This window comes from Sinohyriopsis cumingii, chromosome 12 (genome assembly GCF_028554795.1).
Source record: "Sinohyriopsis cumingii isolate HCF-2022 chromosome 12, ASM2855479v2, whole genome shotgun sequence".
Taxonomy (NCBI): domain Eukaryota; kingdom Metazoa; phylum Mollusca; class Bivalvia; order Unionida; family Unionidae; genus Sinohyriopsis; species Sinohyriopsis cumingii.
Window position 1 is genome coordinate 16,397,717 of NC_142972.1, and position 23,457 is coordinate 16,421,173.

The window sequence follows — 23,457 nt, forward strand, 5'->3', positions numbered from 1 at the left end:
TGTCATGTGCTTTGGACACCAGTCCTTCCAAATAGATTGTCACATTCAAACTGGCATCCTCTTGGAGGCTCTCATTTGATATATTTTAATATCAAATTCATATTGGCATTTTTCCCCAATCAGATACTCATATACTATACTAATAACATAAAGGTCATGCCTGTTTAATACATTTCTTTTACAGTTTGAAATAGGAAACAATAAGAATAATTTCTTCGTGCTGGGATTAGCCTAGCTCTATTCCACTATTCTGGGATCAACCCAGTATACACTCTTATGTGGGGATCAGCCTAGCATAGATTTAGTTTTGATGGGATCACCCCAGAATACACTAGTATGCTGGGATCAGCCCAGAATATACACATATGCTGGGATCAGCCTAGCAGATATTTCTTGAGCTTGGATCAGCCTAGCAGTCTACAGAAGCTGAGATCAGCCCAGAATACACACATATGCTGGGATCAGCCTAGCACCAATTATACTTGAGCTGGGATCAGCCCCAAATAGACTCACTTGAAGATCAGATCAGCCCACCATAATACACTATTATGCTGGGATCAGCTTAGCATATAGCCTACCTTAAACTGGAATCAGCCCAGAATATGCTTAAATGCTGGATTTTACTTGAGCTTTGATCAGCCTACCACCAATTCTACTTGAGCTGGGATCAGCCCAGAATACAGTGTAATGCTGGGATCAGCCTAGCATCAATTGGGAATCATAGTCTTGTATATTCATATTCTACCCCATGAGTAGCCCCCACAGAGAGAGTCAAATATTTTTAAATATTTTAATTAAGCATTGATGTTATTTTTGTTATGATTTTGATGTTGTAGAATATTGGTAATAATTAATAGTGGCTTGTTTGAGAAAACATGGGAGAGAATGATGCATATACTCATGTATCCTGTATTTTCTTACAATGCATGTATTAAATCTTTCCTCGTACAATTCAGTATTTTTTGTTGTGCATAAATGAAAATTATAATGGCTTTATATTAGCATAAATCTGGATGAAATTGGGAAGGACACCTCTAAGTCAGCTCTAAGTAAAATTGGCACAGTGAGTAATTATTCAGCATTTAGTCAACTAAGCTATTAATGTTTCTAAATTTACTAAAAGTTGGTGTTTAAAACTTATACTAGCAAATATTTAAGGAGGAATTAATGCTGTCAGGAAGCTCGACATGTATGAATGAGTAATTTAGGTCGGCTGACAATGACCACACTCAAAATAAAATAAATTATACTTGGCAAATAGACTTATATCATCAAAATCTTGGGGTTTGATCAATTATGTGTCATCCACTCATATTAGCAGCATGAGTCTGAGACATTGGTTGAGCTTATTATCATTCTTGAGGTTGTACATTTGATTCAGAGATCCCAAAATTATGATGGCCCTCACTGGACACTTTTCTTGAAAATTAACTTTGCAGCCAGATATTTGTTAAATTTAATAAAAACACTCAAAAGTATGACAAAGATTTAACAAAGAGAAAGCATTTATATCCTTGATTATTACATGCATGAAAGATCTGTTATTTTAATATCAGTAATACATAACCTGTTGCTGTTACATAGCTTACTCTTTTCTAGCTGGAAAATACCCTTGATCCTGTGATGAGAATTCATTCTTCTATCATAGGGTGACTTTCTGGAAAGATCAAAACATCTTGACACTGACTCATACATACTAGCCCTCATTCTTTTTCGAAAACACCACCATTATTAAGGCAGTTTCAATTATTCATCAATTTGCTTCAAGTCATACATTGAGCATTTTCTTTACATGCATCATTTTTACTGTTTGAAATTGCTTTTAGATTAATTACTATTCCTGTTTGGAATTTGCTCTTGAGAGAGAGTTATTGGGGGTTTTTTTTGGTTACATTTTTATAACCTTGACATTTAGGTTCGTCCCCCTGCCTCTACAAGGATGTCACGGTAAAATTTATTGTGACTAAGAATTATTTTATTCCTTTTTCTAGCTCAGATAGGTATTTATATATCAGTCTCATATTGATTCTGTTTTGTTGTTTTGATACAATAAATACTCGTTAGAATTCATATTCCAGTCAATCAACATTTGCTATTTTTATTCTCCAGAAGGAGGCTACACACCAGTCCTAACTTTAAATTATTGTTGTTTAGTGATCAAACACCTTTCATTCTTAAAAGTCAGTTTAGGATAGTATTCATAATTATTATTACTTTATTATTAGCATCTTACCAAGCTGCATATTTTGCTATTTTTTTGTCTCCTGTACACAGAATAAATGCTGTCGATGTCATTGTCATTAAAATATCAGTATCATGGTTGTTTGAATTCATTTAATAGAGACAACACCAGAGAACAGAAAAGATCTTGCTGTTTAAATTGCACTGGGCCAAATACTATTGCCTAATACTTTATTGAAGTTGTTTTTCTTGTTTTTCAGTTTGTCTCTTGCAGCAATGCCTAAACAGTGGGGGGTAGTGGCAGCACACAAAAAAAAAACACTGGGATACACACCTCATCTGCCAAGCATGTACAAGTTTTAAAATTACAGAGGGTTGTCCTTTGTGAGTCTCTGGTCCGATAAGGTCTGGGACCTCACTGAAAATAGATGAACTTACAAAGGGAGGAAGAAAGGGCCTTCTTCTCCTGCAGAATGTTCTGTTTCCTATTGCATAGTCCCTTGCATCTCAATGTAGGATTGGAAAAATCTCAGGATTTTTTATAAGGCCCATGTGGCCCCTCCTAAGGAAGGATATAAGGGGGCTGAGAGTGATTCATAAAACACCTCCAATCCTATGAGGCTGAGAGTTAATTGCACCCCTCCCCCATTAGGGAGGAGCAGCTCCCTATAATGACCTACAATTTGGTGTTGGCTTAAAGCGATTTGCTCCCCCTGTGACGGAGGAGCACCCTTTCAGTCCCTGAAGATTACTGTTGGCAAAAGGATCAAGCCACCCAGAAAAGGGATAGCTACATACAAGTCCATAAGATCTGAGGAAGGGTCTTCCTATAGATCAGATTCATCTGACCTGTTTCCATTATTTGCTCTACTCCTGACTGAGATACCCAGTCTCAGCCATATCTGTACTGGGAATGATGAAGACAGCCTTTAATGTCCAGTTAGGGCTCTATGTTTTTACTTGGCAGCTTCTAAATGGAGAAGCAGGGTAGGAAGCTATTTTTCCTCTCCCTTAATGGCTTTGCTGATATTTCAGCTTCCACCATTTTGAAATGGATTATAATGGTGATCAAGAGAGCTTATCAGTTCCTACTTAGACCTTTCATCTGATTTCTGTTTGTGTCTGTACCTTTGATTATAATTACAGTCAACAAACCAACTGTTGCCACACCAAGGCAAATAAAATAATCAGATGTCACATGAATAACTTGTCCAGCTTGAGATATTAATGAAACATTATATATATATATATATATATATATATATATATATATATATATATATATATATATATATATATATCACTTCCAACTGCACCCCACCCCCAGTAACTGCTTTGCACCTCCTGTGATAAAGCAAGAGATGATTTAACCATAGATACAGCTGCAAAAGGTCATAGCAATTGTTGCATGTTTTTCCTAAAAAAGTTTTTAATCTGTCACCTAATGGTAACTTTTCTGTGTTATTAATATTTTCTCTAAAGTTCTTGATTTTCTTTAAGTGTAATTGCTTTAAAGTTATTTACTTACTCAAAAGTTATTCTCTAACTCTTTTGCTTTCATAATATTGCAATGGTTCTTGCACTGTAGCTACTGCTTTGCATTGTTCAAACCTTGCTGAACAATCATATCTTTTCTTTTAATTCTTCTATTATTCACACATTTTAACATTGAATTTCATTGGCATTTATTTTTATTTTAATCCAGCAAAAATTTAATTATCTTTTCTTTATGTTAGCATTTTTTTCTTCATAACTGTCTCTAAATTTTTACTTAATTATTAATTTATCTTTCAAAATCAATATATCTTTCAATAAAATTATGACAGAACTCTCCTGCATCATCAAAAACTTCCATTGCTATTCAGCTGAAATTGGAACATTGTTTGCCTTTGCCAAGCTCTTGACTAACATGAAAACATAATCAAATCACTTCCACATCTACCTTTAGCTATAGAGTTAAGTCATACTGCTTTGTGTATCCTTTTCATTTGGATTTTTTCTTTGACTATTTCCAGGTAAACTATTTTTTTAATTATCTTTTTTATAAAGCATCATTAATTATATTTTGTAATCTTATGCCATGTTTGATAAATTCTATGTACAAATCAACTACACCTACATTTAATTATTGTTGTATGGAGTTTGAGATCCCTCATCAGATAAATTATTAGTATAACCTCACCAATTCCTACATTCCTTATTTTTTACTCGCAATCATTGTTATCATAATCATAATGTTCATGAAGGCCTTCAACCATCTTTCCACCATAATCATTTTTCAAACTATATTATTTGCCACTATTTAAATGAAGCAAAACCAAACTGAAAAAGAATTACCATGTGTATGTTTAAACTATAATGGTTAAGTGACAGTATAAGTTCGAAATCATGCAGAAAAATGCAAACCGGAATTAAAAAATTAACACAATGAATAGAGTTTACAAGGAAAACATTTAAAAGATTAAGATAATATTGATGGAAAACAATTTTTAAAAACTCACAAGAGTTTTTTAAATCCTGGATCAGCAAAATATCATTCATTGATAGATGCAGTACTACTGGAGGTAACATCTCTGAGTAGTAAGCTTTTTCCAATTCTAATTTCAGAGATTTACAGTTAAGAGAAGATTACATAGCAACAACTGGGTTTCTCTATTTACTTAAGCTAGGATTAACTACATTAAGTGCAAGTTTGATACAAAATTTAAACATTTTTTTTGTAAATGGTAAGCAAGAGAGCAAACCAAGAGATCAAGTTCGAGGGCCAGTTATTTAAATTATTCCATAATAAACAGGCACTGTCTGAACTTTGTTATGTGTAATGATGTTTTGTAATCATTATATGTGTCCACTAACATTTGGCAGTGATTTCTTTCTAACCATATAATTAAATAGTTTGTAATAGAAAAATATAAAACAAGTAAAAGATTCATATAACGTACCCTAGAGACAAAATTTTCAGGTCAGAGAAATATAAGTTCTTTTTCAAGTGAAAGAAAGCAAAACTAGTCAGGGACTCAAACAAGTTCAACAGCATTTCTTAATATGAGTTAGAAGTTGTAAACATCTATTTAAAACCTGACAAATAGGTTTAAACTTATGTTTGAATTCTACTTGCATTAATTAGATCTATGTTCAATCACCAATTTTTAATTGTGCTCCAAATTAAATAGAAAAAGGAACAATACAAAATAAGGAAGGAGAGAAGCAAAGTTCCAAAGGAAGTAGAATGATTCACATAGATTTGAACATGGAAGACAAACTGGAAAACAAGCACAAGAATTATAAACAATTGAAAGCAGAAAAGCAGAAAAGAAACAAAAAGATAACAAATCAAAGTACTTTTCAAAAATATAGAGCCAAATGTAATTTTCTTGAATCTTTAAATAAATGTTGTTATTGAACTGTTATTTTTTTCCAAAGAGTTGTATTTCTTCAACTTTTTTACAAGATAAAAAAAAAAAACATTTGAGGAGTGAGAACAAATTGAAAAATCAGACACTATTGCACCAGTAATTTCATCTCCAGAAATGCTATAAATGTCTTTTGCCCATATGACAAAGAGGAGACAAATAATTAACACTATTTACAATGCAGCTTAACATTCAATTCATATAGCAGGATTTTAAAGAGTTTATTTAAAATAGCAATAGATTTGCCATCAGGCATGACTTTTGAATAGATAAAATAGTTCACTATCACAGCTTTTTTAAGTCATTATTTGATAGCACTTTGATTGTTCCCAGTAAAATAACTATATAAATGTGTGTTACTTGCCTTAAGACAAAAAAGGAAGTATTTTTTTTTTTTAAATAAGAGACGGAAATAACAAGAGTAAAAGCAAAATAGGGCAAAATGATCAAGCTGTTATTTGTGTTGAGAGAAGAGAGCAACACAAACAAGTTCACGAAAGAGAACAAGCTCAAAAAGAAATAATAGTTTGATCGAGTACAACTGAAAGGTAAAAGGGTGGACCATTGATAACGTGAACAAGTTCAAGTCAAGGCTGCCTATTTCATGGTGGAAACAGTCCTGATGAGCAATATGTAATAACATAGAGTGGCAACATTCTCAGATTCCAAAAACTCACTCAAATTAAAATAAATTGGTTAGGGAGGTAGAAAATTACAGATTCGATAGAAGAAAGTATAAGAAAACATATAGTAGAGGCAAGCATGATAACAGATTCGTGTTCGTGGTGTATGAGTATAGCCGTTGCTAGTTTAGGACTTGCAGGAATACCAACAGGATTTATAATTCCAATAACTTTAAGTGGTTTGGATGCAACTTTACTAGTGTTTGTTGCTATAGGTTTCAATGACAAGATACTATATGGTAAAATTGTAAAACATAATGGTGTTGTCACCTATGGTGTAATGAACCTTACCAGTAGCAATCATTAGTGCAATAAACATTAATGATATAGCTGATGAGGAATTAGATTTAATCATTTGATTATAACAGACATAATGAAACAACAAATACCATTAGGAAAAAAAGTAAGTAATGAAGACATCTAAATATTAATGAATTGAAAAGAACCTTTTATATGCGAGCAAGCAAATTAAAGAGAATTAAAATTTTAAAAGATCACAGCAAATAGGATAACAAGGTCTAGTGATCAAGAGAGCAAAGCAAACAAGTTCTCAATCAAGGTCATTTTTAATATTACTAAATGGAAAAGCACCCTTACTTAATAGTAGATACTGCATGTTCTATTTACTTATCAGTAGAATGTCAGACTGATATCAAAAGATATTTTACAAATCTGATTGATAAAACAGAAATGATAAATTGTCAATTTTAACACTTAAGGAGCATATGATTTATACTTGGCTATTATGACATTTCAAAAAATAAAAATGCATTTTACACTACAATAACTATTAGAATCAAACAAATTGATTTAATTCCAAATGGGTTCTATAATCTTTAACTGTACATAAAAAAACTCAAAGAGACCTCTAATAACATAAATTAAGAAAGTATTGATGCTGGTTACTTGAAGCTCATTTCAAAAAGTAAAATAATTCCTACTAATAATTATGCAGCATATATAACCAACAACAGCTATGAGTTACCATGATTCAAGATTCAGCTATCTACCTGTATATGGACTGTTATGGTGACCTTGTGAATTTAATTCTGCTTGTGGTTTTTTAAAACCAACAAATCCATGCATTTTCCTACATGTTTTGATACAATTCCTTTACCACAGAGTTAAATAACAGATACATTTAAATCAAAACTAGGAAATGCAGAAACATTTAAAAATGAATTAAAAACAGAAAATAGAATAAGGAATATTGCAATGAATACTGAAACTGAAGAAACAGAATAAGACAGTCTGGCACAAAACAAACAAGTTCTTAATAAACTAAACAATGGACTAGCAGTTGGATGTGTCTTGCTTTATAATTTTTTTAATGCAACAGATCCTGCTGCTATAGTTAACTCATTAACCCCTGGAGGTTTTTGTCGTTTTCGCTTGAAATGTGAGTAGGAAACACATTTTGGGGCTATTTCTGAATACAGACTAATACATCAATTTCCAAGAGATTTTCTATTAGCCTAATGCCTAGTTGTGTTAGAAACATCGTTTTCCATTGGTTATTTGGCTCGCGCATGAGCAGAAGGGTAAAAGTTTTAAGTTCCTTTTTTTTTTTTTTTTGCTTAACGGGCCAATCATTTTCGTATTGAGACCACACTTTATTCCAAATGCCCACCTTATCCTACTTTTTGCAAAGGTTCATCTGTCTGTGTGCAGTTCAGACCAATCTGCCTTAGATCTGAGGCCAAAAAGTAAACATTCTGTACACAAAATGTGATTCCGACCACAGGCGAATTTTAGGTGGAAAAAAAAATGGGTAAAAAAAATTAGGTTTTTCCCTCTGTATTTTGTAGTGCAACTAAAACGTCCATATTATTTTGCATCACTGTAGAGCTACATCTGTCTACCTTTCCATAATGCCACCCACTTTTAGTGTATCATACATGACCTTGACGTTACAGAGCTCGGCAGTAGGCTACTACCTCCTGCCACGTAAACATGGCGCCAGGAGTTAATGAGTTAATGTAAATAAAATGGTTTATAAAACAGACTAGATATGAAAACATGTTTAGCATACAAAAATGGTTTGTTTCATTTTTTCTCCAGTTACATGATGCCACATGCAATACTCACTACATCTGGATCTATGTTCCATCTCGTTTTACAACTATGATACATTAAGATGTTATTCACAGCACAGAATCACTAAATTACCCAAAATAAATATTAAAAGAAAAAGTGTTTTTACTCAGAATTTAAACATATTACATGATGCATCTTTTCTTTATTCTTCTACTCATCCTGATAGTGATTTAGATGTTACTAAACAGTCTAAACTTGAATGATTGACAAGAGTCTTCTAGTAAAAAGGATGATTTATGAATATTAATTAAATTATAATGAGCATAAGTATCTGTTAGAGAATCCAGGGTAGCAAGTTTGAAGCTATAAAGAGCAATGTTGGTCTTCGAAGTTAACCGATTCTGAAGGTCACAATTTGTGAGTAAATAAATGGCAACATACGGAAAATATATAACTTCTCGTACGCAAGAAAAAACATTACAAGGTGTAAAGCATCTTCAATTCATCATTGTCTTATTGCGTATATTCTGAGTTGTGTTATATCCAGAAAATATTTGCAAGTGTTAATACCAAGATTAGGACCAAATATTATGATTGTACCTTATGAAGGTTAAATGAGATGCTCATAATTCAGATGTAAACAGTTTACGAAGAGTGCTTGCTAAAGATATTAGAGTTTCTTAATGATAGTGATGATATGTAAGCTAAATGATCAACTGGTTTCATGATTAGATTGATCTGTTGCTAACCACCTATATTAAAAAAAGTAGATTAGAGAAGCTTATTATGAATTTAAATAACTTTGACGGTTACAATCAGGTGCAGATCATGCACAAAAGACTGGTACTGAAGCTGTTTAATGTTTAGATTTTTAAAATTCAACTTGATTTCCAGACTACATGTATAATAAATGAGTATTATTCTTCCTTAGGATATATATATATATATATATATATATATATATATATATATATATATATATATATATATATATATATATATATATATATATAGAGAGAGAGAGAGAGAGAGAGAGAGAGAGAGAGAGAGAGAATTATATTTGTGCTTGCTAACACAACCTGATCCAATATCATACTACATTCACCAAGAATGAGTGCAAAAGTAAGTTGTATACTATAGAAATTAGACAGAAGGGCTGATCATGAGGATATTAATTTTTTAGAATGATTACAAGCACTTTTTAGTTTAGTTGTATGTCTAATTGTATATATGACTTAGTATGTTTATACTGAATGATGTACTTTCCTTTATCTCAAGTGTATTAAATAATGTATCCACTATGTGCATTTTTCCTTTCTTTTCAACTATCACTTTGTTTTATAATGGAGATCATTCAGACAAATCAGGAGCTAATAGTTCAGGTGCTAATGGATAGTCTTTTAAAATAATCTTGATTTTATAACAGAACTTCTAAGCCAGTTTCCAACATGCCATGAAATTTTGTTATGTCTCCGACACTCACATTTCTCAACTACTTTCATCTGATATTTGTTTACCCATTTAAAAATTTTAACAAGCTGTGTTTGTCACAGTGCCCTGGCTATGTAATGATTGTTTGCACCTTGATAATACTTTGGTAAAGATGAATTATGATCTGCATCATTAAGAACTTGTTTGCATTTGTCTAACTCGCTTTACTAACTGGAATAAAACTCATGACTTGATTTGGCATATCTCTTTAAATTCATACAAATTCCTCCTCATATCACTGATTTAAACTGTTAGAAACATGTAATAGTCTTTTAACAACTCAGATTCTACTAAACACTAAACTAATGTGCAAGATCTACTTTGTAGTTACTTATGCTTGATCAGAATTTTTCCGAAATATCACACAACATCAGCATATATCTTTAACACAATAATCATGGGTATCAAAAATTAAGCTGTTGTTTTTTTAAACCGAAATCTTTCAAAACGTCTTTAACCCATTTGCAATAATCTTTCCTGATTGCCGATAGTGCATGATTTGAATAAAATCTTTCAGTTTTAGGTAGTAAAGTCTCTTTAAACCTTTGAAATATATCCATATAGTTATAAGATAGATGTCTTTTCTGAGATATTTTGTCATCATACTATTAAAATTGCATTTTTGACATCATTAACATTTCTTTCAAGTTCTTCTAAAGATTGACATAAACAAAACCTTGCCTTCAATCTAACCCAAACTAATCTACAAGAAAGGTTTTCAAACATAAAAGTACTTTTCACTATTTTCTAGAATAATAAGACTTCTTGTGTGGGATCATTTCTTGTTATCATTTTCTTGATGAATTGATGTTAAACATATTCAGATACGTTATGTATAAAGAGTGATATAAACTGAGGATATTTATAATATAATTTACATGCCTTATGCGCTGGTGCTCCATATTTACCAGTTAGGTTGCCATGACACTGATTTGATAACTTAAAGAAATTTGTTTGCTGTGCTGACTAGAAATTGTTTTCTTTTGAGTTCTGCCCTCTGATATCTTTTCACAAGTTTATAATGTTTGTCTGTGAATATGATTTCTTCATCATCTTTAACTCTTAATTCTTCATAGATCATGTATGCAATTAATTATAATTGATTACAACAGTTTGCAATACAATATTCTCCTCCATAAACTATTGGCTCATATGGACTTATGAATGACAATGTCAATACAAAACCCTATCGAAATGTGATAAACTGTTTAAATTATCAATGATATATCAGAATTTTGTTTGCAGTTATCTATTGGAGCAATTAGAGTTTCAAAAATTACAATACAATTACAATACATTTCAAATGGAACATTTTATTTATTTTTAAAAATTTCACACTTGATTTCAGGAGATAGTTATATCATATTATCAACTTTATTGCATACTGTTAGATGGGAAATTAATATTAACTTTAAATTATAATAGAAGGTTTTTTTTTAGTTTTACACAGGTAGTTTTTTTATCCCACAATAACTTTAATTTTCTGTATCAGTAAGAATAAAACAGCAGACTCTATCTGGTCTTAGAAATATTATTGCTTGTTATCATACTCTCAGCAATTATTTGATTTATATATTTAATACTATATTAATTTCACCAACAAAATTATTAATATCTGTAATCTTTTTTGGACAGTGATGAACCCTAGGTGTGTAGCTATACATCTTGCCTGTTTGCATGATCTGTCTGAGTGTCTATAATATTGTCATGACCCAGATACATTATAGGAATAATACAACAGACATCGTGCATTCAAGATTTTCGAGTTTCCAGTCAGTCAATCTGATTAAACTCAGATGTCCATATAGTACAGTGGAGATCTGTTTTTCATCAGATTGTCAGTCATCTTTAGCAGACACTATAATCACATATAAGAACACATGACATAATAGATACAATCGTTTATAACAATAAAATGTAAAGAATCCATTTAGTAAATAGAATAACACAATTTCTCAATCTCTACTCAATCATATGCTCATAGCATGTGGTCTGGTTGGTTGAACTCCATTCAACAATTTAACAATTTAGTACTTCCTGCAAAAGTTTATGATTTATTTGTGAGAGTATAGATTGTTCTTGGGTCGTCTCGATACTCATCTATGTCTATGTCTTCCTCTCCTATCTTTTTTCTTCCTCTATCCTCCTGTCCATTTCTATTCCTTCCTTTCTTTCCCCATTTGTCCTTCCTTCTCCCTACTTCCTTTCCCCCATCTGTCCTTTGTTTTTTCCTTTTAATCCTATTCCGCTCCTTTGCTGCCACCCTGAAAGCTTCCTTTTGAAGCCCTCAGTCCTATTACATCTCTCAACTACAAATAATGTTTTTCTCAGAAAACATAGAAAAGTATTCATTGACAACATCTTCCTTTTCTAAGGAAGTTTTGTCTTTTTACATATTTGTTACAGAATTCTCTTTCAGTACCTTTAAATGATGTTTTGTCAAATAATCAATTACGACAATGATCTACATCAACATTGGGTTGGTAAACAAACTGACTGCTATTGTATTACACAAACACACAAGTTTCAGTCAGGCCTATATTACTGATTGTGGTTTTACTTTCTATGTGACTGCAGAAATAGGATTATTGATCTCCCCACTACACTATATGGATGCATATATATATATATATTATGAGATGGTTAATGTGTGACCTGTATGTGATTACACCATTGGCAGATGATAAAATGCATTATTTTATTCCCAAAGATTTTATAGTAGCATCAACAAGAAGTATATCGTCCAACGTTGATTTCTTTTCCACAATCGATGACGCTCCCACCACAGATGATTTGGATTTGCGTGCAAATAATCTTGTTGTATACAACCTATTCAACAATTTATCCATCAAATACATTACCTGATCACATTACATTAGGATAATGTTTCCTGATATCTCCAAATCTGTCCCTCCTGGAAAGACAGAAATACCTCTTTCTGCCTATGCGTTATATAGACAAAGGGAAGCAAATCTCATATGTTGGTTAACTGCACTTTCTAACTGCTAGTTTAACCAGCTTTTATTTTGGCAACCATGCTGAAAAGATGTCAATTAATTCTATAACTGTTGTATCTTAAATTTAATCATCCACATTGTATTTTTCAGTGGTTTATTAAGTCATAAATGTTTTATATTGTACAAGTATTACAATACATTTGTAAAAATCCAGTGAATTTATTGATATTTTTCCATAAGATCATACCATTCACTTTTGTCAAAATTAACTGGTGGACTGTCCCAGGCACTTGTTTAGGCATTTACTTTAATTACTCTAATTGTAACTCATTTTTATAAAATGGTTGGCATTTATTTCAAATTATATATACATTTTATTGTATCAACTTGTTTGTTTCATTGCTTCTTCTTTTCAGGGATGACAACGTGGTGCAATAAATGCTAGTAATTGAAAGTCATGGAGGACATTGGCAAAACATACCTGGTCTGTACCAAATGTTCTGCTTTTAATCACACATATGTAAAGTTTGTATTGTGTGGACAGAGAATACAGTGTCTAATGTTCTTAGAAACAAATCAAGGGCTGAAAAATGAGATCACTATTTCTGCTTGGCATGAACTGCCAAGTTTTTGTCTCATGTCTGAACCACTCAAAAGTTTCATGGGGGATATCGAGATGCCGCTCATCCCCCATGAAGATACAGAGGACAGAGCCTGATTTTATACAGTTGGAATAAGGGACAATTCCGAATTAATGCTTGCTTTCTGTAATAAATAAGGATTTGTCATTGCGCTTGTCAGTGATGGAATAGAAAGAACCTTTTCAGGATCCCATTAGTGAATAATTCCATGAATATACAATACCCTATACTCTATCCATGCCTGACAACATTCTTCCTGGATGTGAAGACATATTATTTGACTTGTATGGATGTACGGACCCATCAAGTTACAATTTGACTTAAACATACCATTATGGCCTTTATTATCTGCCATACACTATCCCAACTGTTGGCCAACCAATTGTGATGTACAATTGTGCAATATATGACTACAATGGGCACAAATCAGTTATCTTGGACTGGCTGGCAATCTATATGTTCTGACAGCTATGATAGTTTATGCCAAACATGCTGCACAACAAAACTGACCAGCTGGAATGAACATTTCTATGCCTTTTCATAATGAACTGGCTTTATTGATAGAGCCATCCACCCAAGCCAATCTGGCAGCTCTGAATTGGTATACCACCACTTTTCACAGCATATCCTATGGGCAAAATGATACATGCCAATGATGTGACATCATCATTTCCCTATGGGATGCTCACCCCCAATGTATTCAAGAGTAGGGCAAAATCCAGCAAGTTGAACAGGACAAAAAGGAAATGCCCAAAATAAACTGATCCAACAATGAACCAGACAGAATTCAGCTTTAAGGCAGAACTACAATATATCTGTCATATCCTGTCTCCATTCAGATGTTCTAGTCCATTGCCTGCAGTCATCCCTACCTACAAGGTCAAAGCTTCTGTTGATTTAGACAAAGATGAAAACAGTCCATTCATCTTTCAGTCTGACAAAGGTAACAGAAATCAACAAGTGTCTGTTGAAAATAATGTGTGACCCAGTAAACCAAAAGCCTTTTGCTTTCCATGAATCAGTTGTCAGCTAGCTTCTTGTCTCAGGGATCTAAGTTTTGATCTTCTTAACTCCTCTGCTTATTCAGCATAGTATCAGATTTGTTGTACTCCTTGTCCACCATTACATGTACCCATAACAAATGGCCCTTTTAGCCCAGTGATGACATTTCATGGTCATCTACATCAGAACATTATGATTTATATCCACATCAGAAACTCCCTTATCCAATGGCAAGACAGGAAATGGCTCACAGCAAGAATAACCTAAAACAACCCACAATATTTCAAAGAACATTTGGTCGTTACAGGAAAGAGAAACATGGAGAGAGTCATCTTTATTTCCCCCTACATAATATTCATTTACAGTGTCAGTTATACACTTTTTGACCAAATCAGTATACTCAATGTTCCTCAACAGTTGGGTATTAAATTTCCAATATCCTTTTCCCCTTGGAAACGTTGAAAACGCCACACTCAAAACAATAGCTGAATGATCAGTCTTGTACCCTGGTAAGATACATGCATCAGCTGTATTCATATGAATGTCATCCGATACAAGAAAGTAATCTAAGTAATCTAGTTTACTTTGTTTCAAGGGAGATTTTTGCCTCCAGGTATACATCTTTAAGTCTTGGTTGGAATTTCGCCAGGGATCAATTAATTCCAATTCGTTTTTCAGGTCTTGAATTGCTGCCCTAGAGTGTTGGTGTTTGTCATGTAAAATATTATAAGTATCCAAATCTAAGTCTTGAACAGTATTCCAGTCTCCGTACATTATAATTGATGAGTTCTCAAAAAATAAAGTCTCCTCCTTTAACTTTCTAAAAAAGCTAGGATTATCATCATTATAACCATACAAATTCACGAGGGTTATTCTGTTGCCATTAATTGTAATATCTAAAATAATAAATCTCCCTTGACTGTCACATCTTTCTCTATGAATTATAAATTCAAAAGTATTTCTAAAAAAATATTGCAACCCCAGCACTCTTACTAGAGCAGTGGCTAAATATACATTTGTATCCCCATTCAGCTGCCCAATATATTTCATCGTTCTTTGTACTATGAGTTTCTTGCAAGCATATTATAGATACATTCTTTTGTTTTACCCAGTGAAAAATATCCCTTCGTTTTAAGACTGAACCTTGCAGGCCTCTAACATTAATAGATATAATTTTTATTTTATTATCCATGAAAACAGCAGAAATTTTACACATACATATTCTTGTACAGGAATGTATGAAGTAATTATCACCTTGAGTTTATCGTATGCATGGCTTTCACACTCACACTCACACAGAATACAAACATCCATAATAAAATCATCCATGGTGTTACAGTAAATGCTGTAGCTTTGGCTGCGTTTAACATTGATACAGTATACTATGGACAACAAGTGAAACAACTCCATTTGTGATAACTCTTATGCACCTGTGACAGACCTTTCCTAAGCTAAGACAGTTTTGTAAACCAAACGGCACAGATTAAAAAGAATATAAATTACAACTTAATGAATGAAAGAAGGGGTAAAAGGGAAGAAAAAGAAAGGGTGAAAGAGCGCATACATGGAAGTGGTGGGTGATTGAATGTATGAGCAAAAAATGTGAGACTGAGAGATTATTCGTGGAAGAGTAATGTTGAGAAAAGTGAGTAAACAACTGAGTAAATGTGTATATGAGAGTATAAGAGTGAAAGATGATTTATAAACTAGTGAGAGAATTTATTAGGGAGAGATATAACAGTGGACCAGCTAATAAACAAACATATTAATTAAGGATAAAATTGGTGAGGGAAAGAAATGTCTTATAAACAAAATATTAAAACAAATTAGAGTAGAAAAAGGAGTATAAAAACGAAAGTTCATATACCTATTCGGTCAATTTCATAAGTTCACAGAATTACATATTACACTTATAATCTAATTTTCTCATCAATTTCATCATAGATGTCAAATTTTATCCTTTTTCCTGATTTGGTTTTACCAGACACAGATCCATTAAAGTACCATGCACTGTCAATTTCTTGATGCCTAGATAATTTATTGATAAGTTCAGTATTCAGCCTGGTTACATCCTCTACCAGTCTAATTTCTTTGTACTTCAGAAAATCCTTCCGCTTCTTGATAATTGGAAGTTTACAATCCAGACTCCAAAATTTGACAATCACTGGCCTTGGTTGTCCCTGTCGACCTGGAATCCTGTGCACAGCCACTATGTCCCTGTTATCTAAATTAATTTTTGTAACTTCCTTCACCAATTTCGGAATTCTCTCTCTCAGATTTTCATTTTCCTCCTCCTCCAGCCCTAAAACTTTTATGTTCAGCTTCCTTGAATATTGTTCGAATTGGTTTGAAGCTGCACTTGCTTGCTCTGATCTCCTCTCATAATCTTCATATCAATCCTCATTTTATCATTTTCCTTCTTTGCTTCCTGGAAATGAAAATTAGATCTGAAACTATATGTTATTCTATTAGGAAATCAAAAGAGAAACGGGAAAAATTAAAGAAAATTGAGCAGGAAATAATAGAAATTCAGGGAGGACTGTCAAATAACATAAATGGGGGAATTCTGGAAAATTTAGAGAGAAAAAAAGCAGAATTAGAGGAATCTAGGAAAAAATACATAGAAGGTGTTATATTAAGATCTAAAGCTAGATGGTATGAATTTGGGGAAAAAAGCACAAAGTACTTTTTAAATCTTGAAAAAAGAAACTATGTTAATAAGACAATAAAGGAAATTATTTTAGATGATGGGACAAATATATCTGACCAAATAGATATTCTAGAAGCACAAAAACAGTTTTATATGGAATTGTTGAAAAGTAGAATTGCTCAGCTTGATGACGAGGCTACTCAAGAAACTCGAAATAGATTTTTTAATCACAATATTAAACTTAGTCGAGAGGAAAGAGAATCATGCGAGGGTCTGCTTACAATTAAAGAATTCGGTATGTCTCTAAAACGGATGGAAAATGGGAAAAGTCCTGGCTTGGATGGATTCACTGTAGAGTTCTATAAATTCTTTTGGAAGTCTCTGGGGGGATTTATATGTAGATCAATAAATTACGGATATACTGTAGGAAAACTTTCAGATTTTCAGACTCAAGGAGTTATCACATGTCTACCAAAGGAGGAAAAAGACAGAAGATATTTTAAAAACTGGAGACCTATATCACATTTAAATACTGATTATAAGATTGCTTCGGGAGCAATTGCAGCTAGGATTAAAAAGGTTCTTCCATCAATAATCAGCGATACTCAGAAAGGATATATGAAGGGTAGATTCATTGAAGAAAACACCAGACTATTATATGATGTCGTGGACCAACTTGAGAATGAAAACAGATATGGTTTATTATTGTTAATAGATTTCGAAAAAGCCTTTGACTCAATTAACTGGATCTTTGTGGAAGAAGCTCTACAATCTTTTAATTTTGGTGATTCCGTTTGTAAGTGGTTTAAAATGTTTTGTAATGACTCTAATAGTTGTGTTATAAATAATGGACATATGTCATCTTTGTTTAGACTTGAAAGAGGATGTCGTCAAGGAGATCCCCTTGCACCTTATTTGTTTATCATTAGGGTTGAGATTTTAGCTATAACTTTAAAGCAAAACGTGAATGTACGGGGAGTAATCTTTGACGCCAGTGAATATAAATTGGGTCAGTATGCCAATGACGCTTTTATTCTTCTTGATGGATCTAGTTTTTCTCTTGAAGCAACTACGAATATCTTGCAAGGTTTCTCTCTATTATCGGGACTTAAATGCAAAATAACAAAAACAAAAGCTATTTGGATTGGAAACAGGAAATTTTCTAATGAAAGAATATGTCCCGAAATGGGCCTAATTTGGTCCTCTTCTAACTTTACACTCCTTGGCATAGAATTTTCTCCAGATTTACAACAGATGGTGGAAATTAATTACATGAAGAAACTAACAAAGGCAAAATGAATACTGGCAAGCTGGAGTCAAAGACATCTGTCAATAGTTGGTAAAGTAATTGTTGTAAAGACTCTTGTTCTGCCCATATTCATACATCTTTTTTCAGCACTTCCTAACCCATCAGCAAAAGTTGAAGCAGAACTAAATCGCAAGTTATTTAAATTTGTATGGGGTGGAAAAGTAGAGAGAATAAAACGTGATATACTAGTTTCCCCAGAAAACGAGGGAGGACTAAATATGATACACATATTTTCATTCATTAGGTGTATTAAGATAAGATGGGTTAAAAGATTGCTGGAAAAGGAAGATGGAACGTGGCAGAACTTAGTCAATACAACTATACTCAGAAATAAAAAGGATATTTGGAATTTAGGGAGAAGGAAATTAGAAGAATTTAGTAAGTTCATTAAAAACTATTTTTGGAGAGATGTAATTTTGGCAGTATCTACATGTAAATGGAAAGAAGAACCACAAAGTCCTAACGCGTATCTATCCATGAGTATTTTAAATTTTGTCCCCCCTAAAATGATTTATCAATACAAATCCTGGACAGAAGCTGGTTTTGAAATTCTGAACAATCTAGTAGATGATCACAGTAATTTAATACCTTTTGAGATAATAAAACAAAACACTGGAAGCGATGATTTCTTGAAATACTTCTCCTTAATATCCAGAATTCCTAAAGCATGGAAAGGTGCCATAAAAAAACACCTAGTACATAATAATTTTGATAAGCAGGAGGATAAAATAACGAACTTCTGAAAACAAGATTCACTCAAGTTTGTTTACAAAGATCTTTTACAGGAAACTAAAAGGTAACACACTGCGAAGCAAGAAACTTGGATGCAAGTATTTAATAAAAATATAAGTAGTGAGGAGTGGTCTGATATATATAGCTGGGCAAAACGCTGTACCAAGGATACCAAGTTGATCTCTTTTAACTTTAAATTAATCCATAGAATAATCGCTACTAATGATTTTCTTAAAAGAATTAACATATTTGATGACAACAAATGTACTTTCTGTAAGAGTGAAACTGAAAGTATTGAGCATCTCTTTTATGACTGCAGTATTACTTCACAGTTTTGGTACCATTTTATTGAAGTTTTTGCACCTTTTTGCCCAAATATTGTACATCTGTCCAAAAAAGAAACATTTTTAGAAAGTGAACAACTGGACAGTTTGGGTAATTTTCTGCTTATTCTGGCAAAATATTATATTTATACTTGCAGATTCAATATGAAAAATCCTTCTATTTTTGCTTTTAAGCAAATAGTTGCAATGCATAAGAACATTGAAAAATACACTGCTAAGGTAAATAAAAAAGAGGACCAATTTCTTCAAAAATGGACCTCAACAATGAACATTTAACTTGTCTCGGACTTGATGGTAAACAGGAACAAATTATTGTAATATCACAAAGGCCATGTCACCTAGATTGTGTGCCTTATGCATGTGTATATGCGTGTGTGTGTGTGTGTGTGTGTGTGTGTGTGTTTTCTTTTTTACTTTCTCTGTAAATTATATTTATTATCCCTAGATTATCTGATAACCAGAAAAGTTTGATTGTAAGGTGACCCTGGGATGGTTCCCCAACCCATTGGTCAACCTATCAAGGGGGTAATAAAAAAAAATAAAAAAAAACACAATAAGAGACCATGATATGTGCAGATGCTAGTCTGTCATGTTGGGGAACACATTTGCAACCAGATTATACAATGGTAAGTGACAAGTCAGTACTTCAAGAGATGGCAATGGTAAGTGACAAGTCAGTACTTCAAGAGATGGCTCTTCATATCCTCTTCCTGGAAATGAAAGCCATTCTCAATGTCTCAAACACTTGGGTAGAACACATGTGCAGACATATGGTCCTGATACTTTCTGACAGTTTGATAGTGGTCACATACTTCCACAAACAAGAATGGATAAAATCACTGGACCTTTGTCATGGTATGGGATTATCTTTGGTGGTGTGCCCAATGCCAGATAAATATTCAGGTCCACCACATACTAGGATGGCTGAACATTTTAGCCATCTCACAGCCAACTACTTCATATAGAGTGGACTCTCCATCCTTCCAGATTGAACTGAGCCTGCCGAATGATAGGCCTATTAATGATGAGGTGGAACAACAAATTGCCCACCACTTTCTACCCTATGCCTTCCCTTCATCATTCCTGATAACAAAAGTAGTTCAGAGAGTGAGAGACACAAGCCTCAACAAATTCAGATAACATATACAATAAGATACTTTTAGTCAACAGTTGATTACCACTTTAAACCAGTGTCAGGAGACTTCTGTGTCAGAGTGGTCTAAGATGCTTACCTTTAAGATCAGTCTCACATCTCACCTCTGCCTGCATGAGTTAAAGTCTCAGATCAACCAACATGGTTATGTGAGATATCTTCCAAATGGTTGGTGGATTTTCCCACGGTCTTCCTTCATCAAATATACTAGCCTCCATGTATAGCCTAAAAAAAGAAAATTTGTATTAAACCCCACAAAACTAAAAACTACTGAACCAGTACCCTACATTGGTTGAGGTAATGGTTACAAAGAAATATATAATGACCAAAGCTGAGCATTTTTTTAATGCCTGGATCCTGGACATTTTTGGAGGAATTTTGGTTGGGTCTAACCACAAAGTGGTTGAGTCTGGACAAGTTTGAAGCTAAATTTACACAAACTGGCATGAACTTGTTTTACTTCATGCATATTCATAAATTTATGTGTACTTTAATATGTGTATGCTAAAATAATCGATTTAAATAAGACCCAAAAATGAAAAATTAGTTTTACTTTCTGTTTACATTCTTCACCCCATTAAAATCCAGACACCTTTCAACCATTATATTTTCATTGAAATGTAAAATATTCCATTAAACATATCAACTTTGACAAGCATTTTTAGAATCTGAACCAGTTACTCACAATCATGTTCATTCTTTATTCACATCTGAAATTTGCAAAGGTTTCAAAAATGAATTTAGCTATTAAGATAGTTTATGATCATTCAGATGTTTTGTACTATCACTGGCTTTAATGCAGTTAGTCCATTTTTTTTCTGACCTTCCCCACCAACTTCACAGGCCAAATGGGAGGGGAAGGTTGATGAAACTATGATGGATGCAGTTTGTTTTGGTCAGTTTTTAAAATTGGAGTGCCCCTAATTTGAGGATCAGTTGTATTAAATTGGTAAGGAAATTTCCAACATTATTTCCAGAACATCTAAAAAAAATCCAGATCATATTCAGAGGTCATTTTTCTTTCTAGTGGAGAAGAAATTTTCTTATGCATTTGACTTTCTGATCTTTGATCAGCTGCTAAAGATTCATTATGAATTGGTCTTTTTGTGAGTAAACTTTAACTCGCAGCATCCCTATTTGCAGACCATTTCAAATCCAAAAGAGATTCATGATGAGTCATCACAGAATTTCCCAGTGACATATCAACCTAAATTGTGTGTCATTGATTGCTCTTTCCAGTTTCATAAGCTGAATCTGCACCTAAAGAGCTCCTATTCTATTGTGTTCATATAAATGTTTCATAAATTGTTGACCACTCTTGTGGCCTAAGTGGTTAGAGCATTCACCTTGAATGCAGGAGTTTGTAGGGTTGAACCCCGGCCAAGTCATACCAGATGTATAAAAAGATACTAGCAGCTGCCTTGCTTGGCACTTGGCATTAGGAGGATAGTGTTTGGACTGGTTGGCCTGGTGTCAGGATAATGTGACTGGGTGGGATATCATGCTACATGTCTGCAGCATGATGCCCCACAGCTAGACATCACTATAAACTGCCACACTGCAGACATCATAGGGATATGACTGAGAAATTGTTAAAGATATGTTACAAATCCAAATCACACACTGTGAATATTTACCTCAGTAGTTTATATATGGCACATTACTTATTGTAAGCAAAGTAATGAATCTTTTTGAAAGAATTGTTCAGCTAAGGCAAAATGTGAAGGATAGGTACTACAAGACCGCTTCTTGGCTCAAACATATTCAAATTTTCAAAAAGAAGTTGATCTGAGAATTCCCAATCAACATTTGATAAACCTGAAATTGATGTTTAAATATTGTTTACATACACACATCATTATGATGTCACATTTGCCTATAAAATAGCCATTTTGTGCTACAATTGGAGCTTCTTTTTTTTAATTCAGGTAGTCCACATGTGACAACCAATTTCATATTTTTAGAGAATATAAAGGATAGCATGAATAACCTATTGCTATTATTACAACTCTATGGTCTAAAACTAAGCAGTACAAAAGAGTGAAAACCAACAAGTTTTTGTAAAATTCAACATATAATTGATTTCCCTATGATACAAAGTGAAAATTTAAAAGAACTTACAGTATTGTGAATTAAATCCCAAATAGTCTGAAAAGTTCTATCACCAGTTCTAATTTATAAAGTTCTAATTAAATTCCAGTGGTATTCAAAATAAGATCCAGTGCCAAAGGTGTTGATATGCCTGTAGTCTTTAATGTACTAATATACCAGTTGTGATGATGTGCTAACAGTCTTCCAATCAATCACAATAATATAATCCAAGATGTCCTTGTCTGAATTCACTATAATTCCAAATTAATGAATCTGTCCACAAATATTATTGAGTACTTTTTAATTCCAAAGAATAATAATTTGAAAAAATAATTCCACCCAAATAAAAAAGTGAACACAACAATACAAATGATTCTGCTTCTGACATTATTGCAAGAATGAGTAATTTCTCAAGTAAACAAGATCATAAACACCTCTACTTGACCAAGTAGCATTTTCTGAAAATACTATGTCTATTTAGTTGAATTTTCTATTCTAGAACATTCTGGTGGATTGTTTACAAGATAAAATCTGTTGCTAAAACTATAATAAAGAATGTGGTAAACATCAGGTACAACAGGCTTATCCCTGGGGAATACCAATATCCTAGACCCATACCCAAATAAACAAGTTTACCTCTAATAGATAATAATCTTAATATTTAACCCACACTCCTAGTGAAATACTAACTATGCATTATTTGCTTACAAAAATAAATGTCATTGTTCAGGTACACAATGAACTTTATTTTGGACAAAGTTAAGTCCAAAATA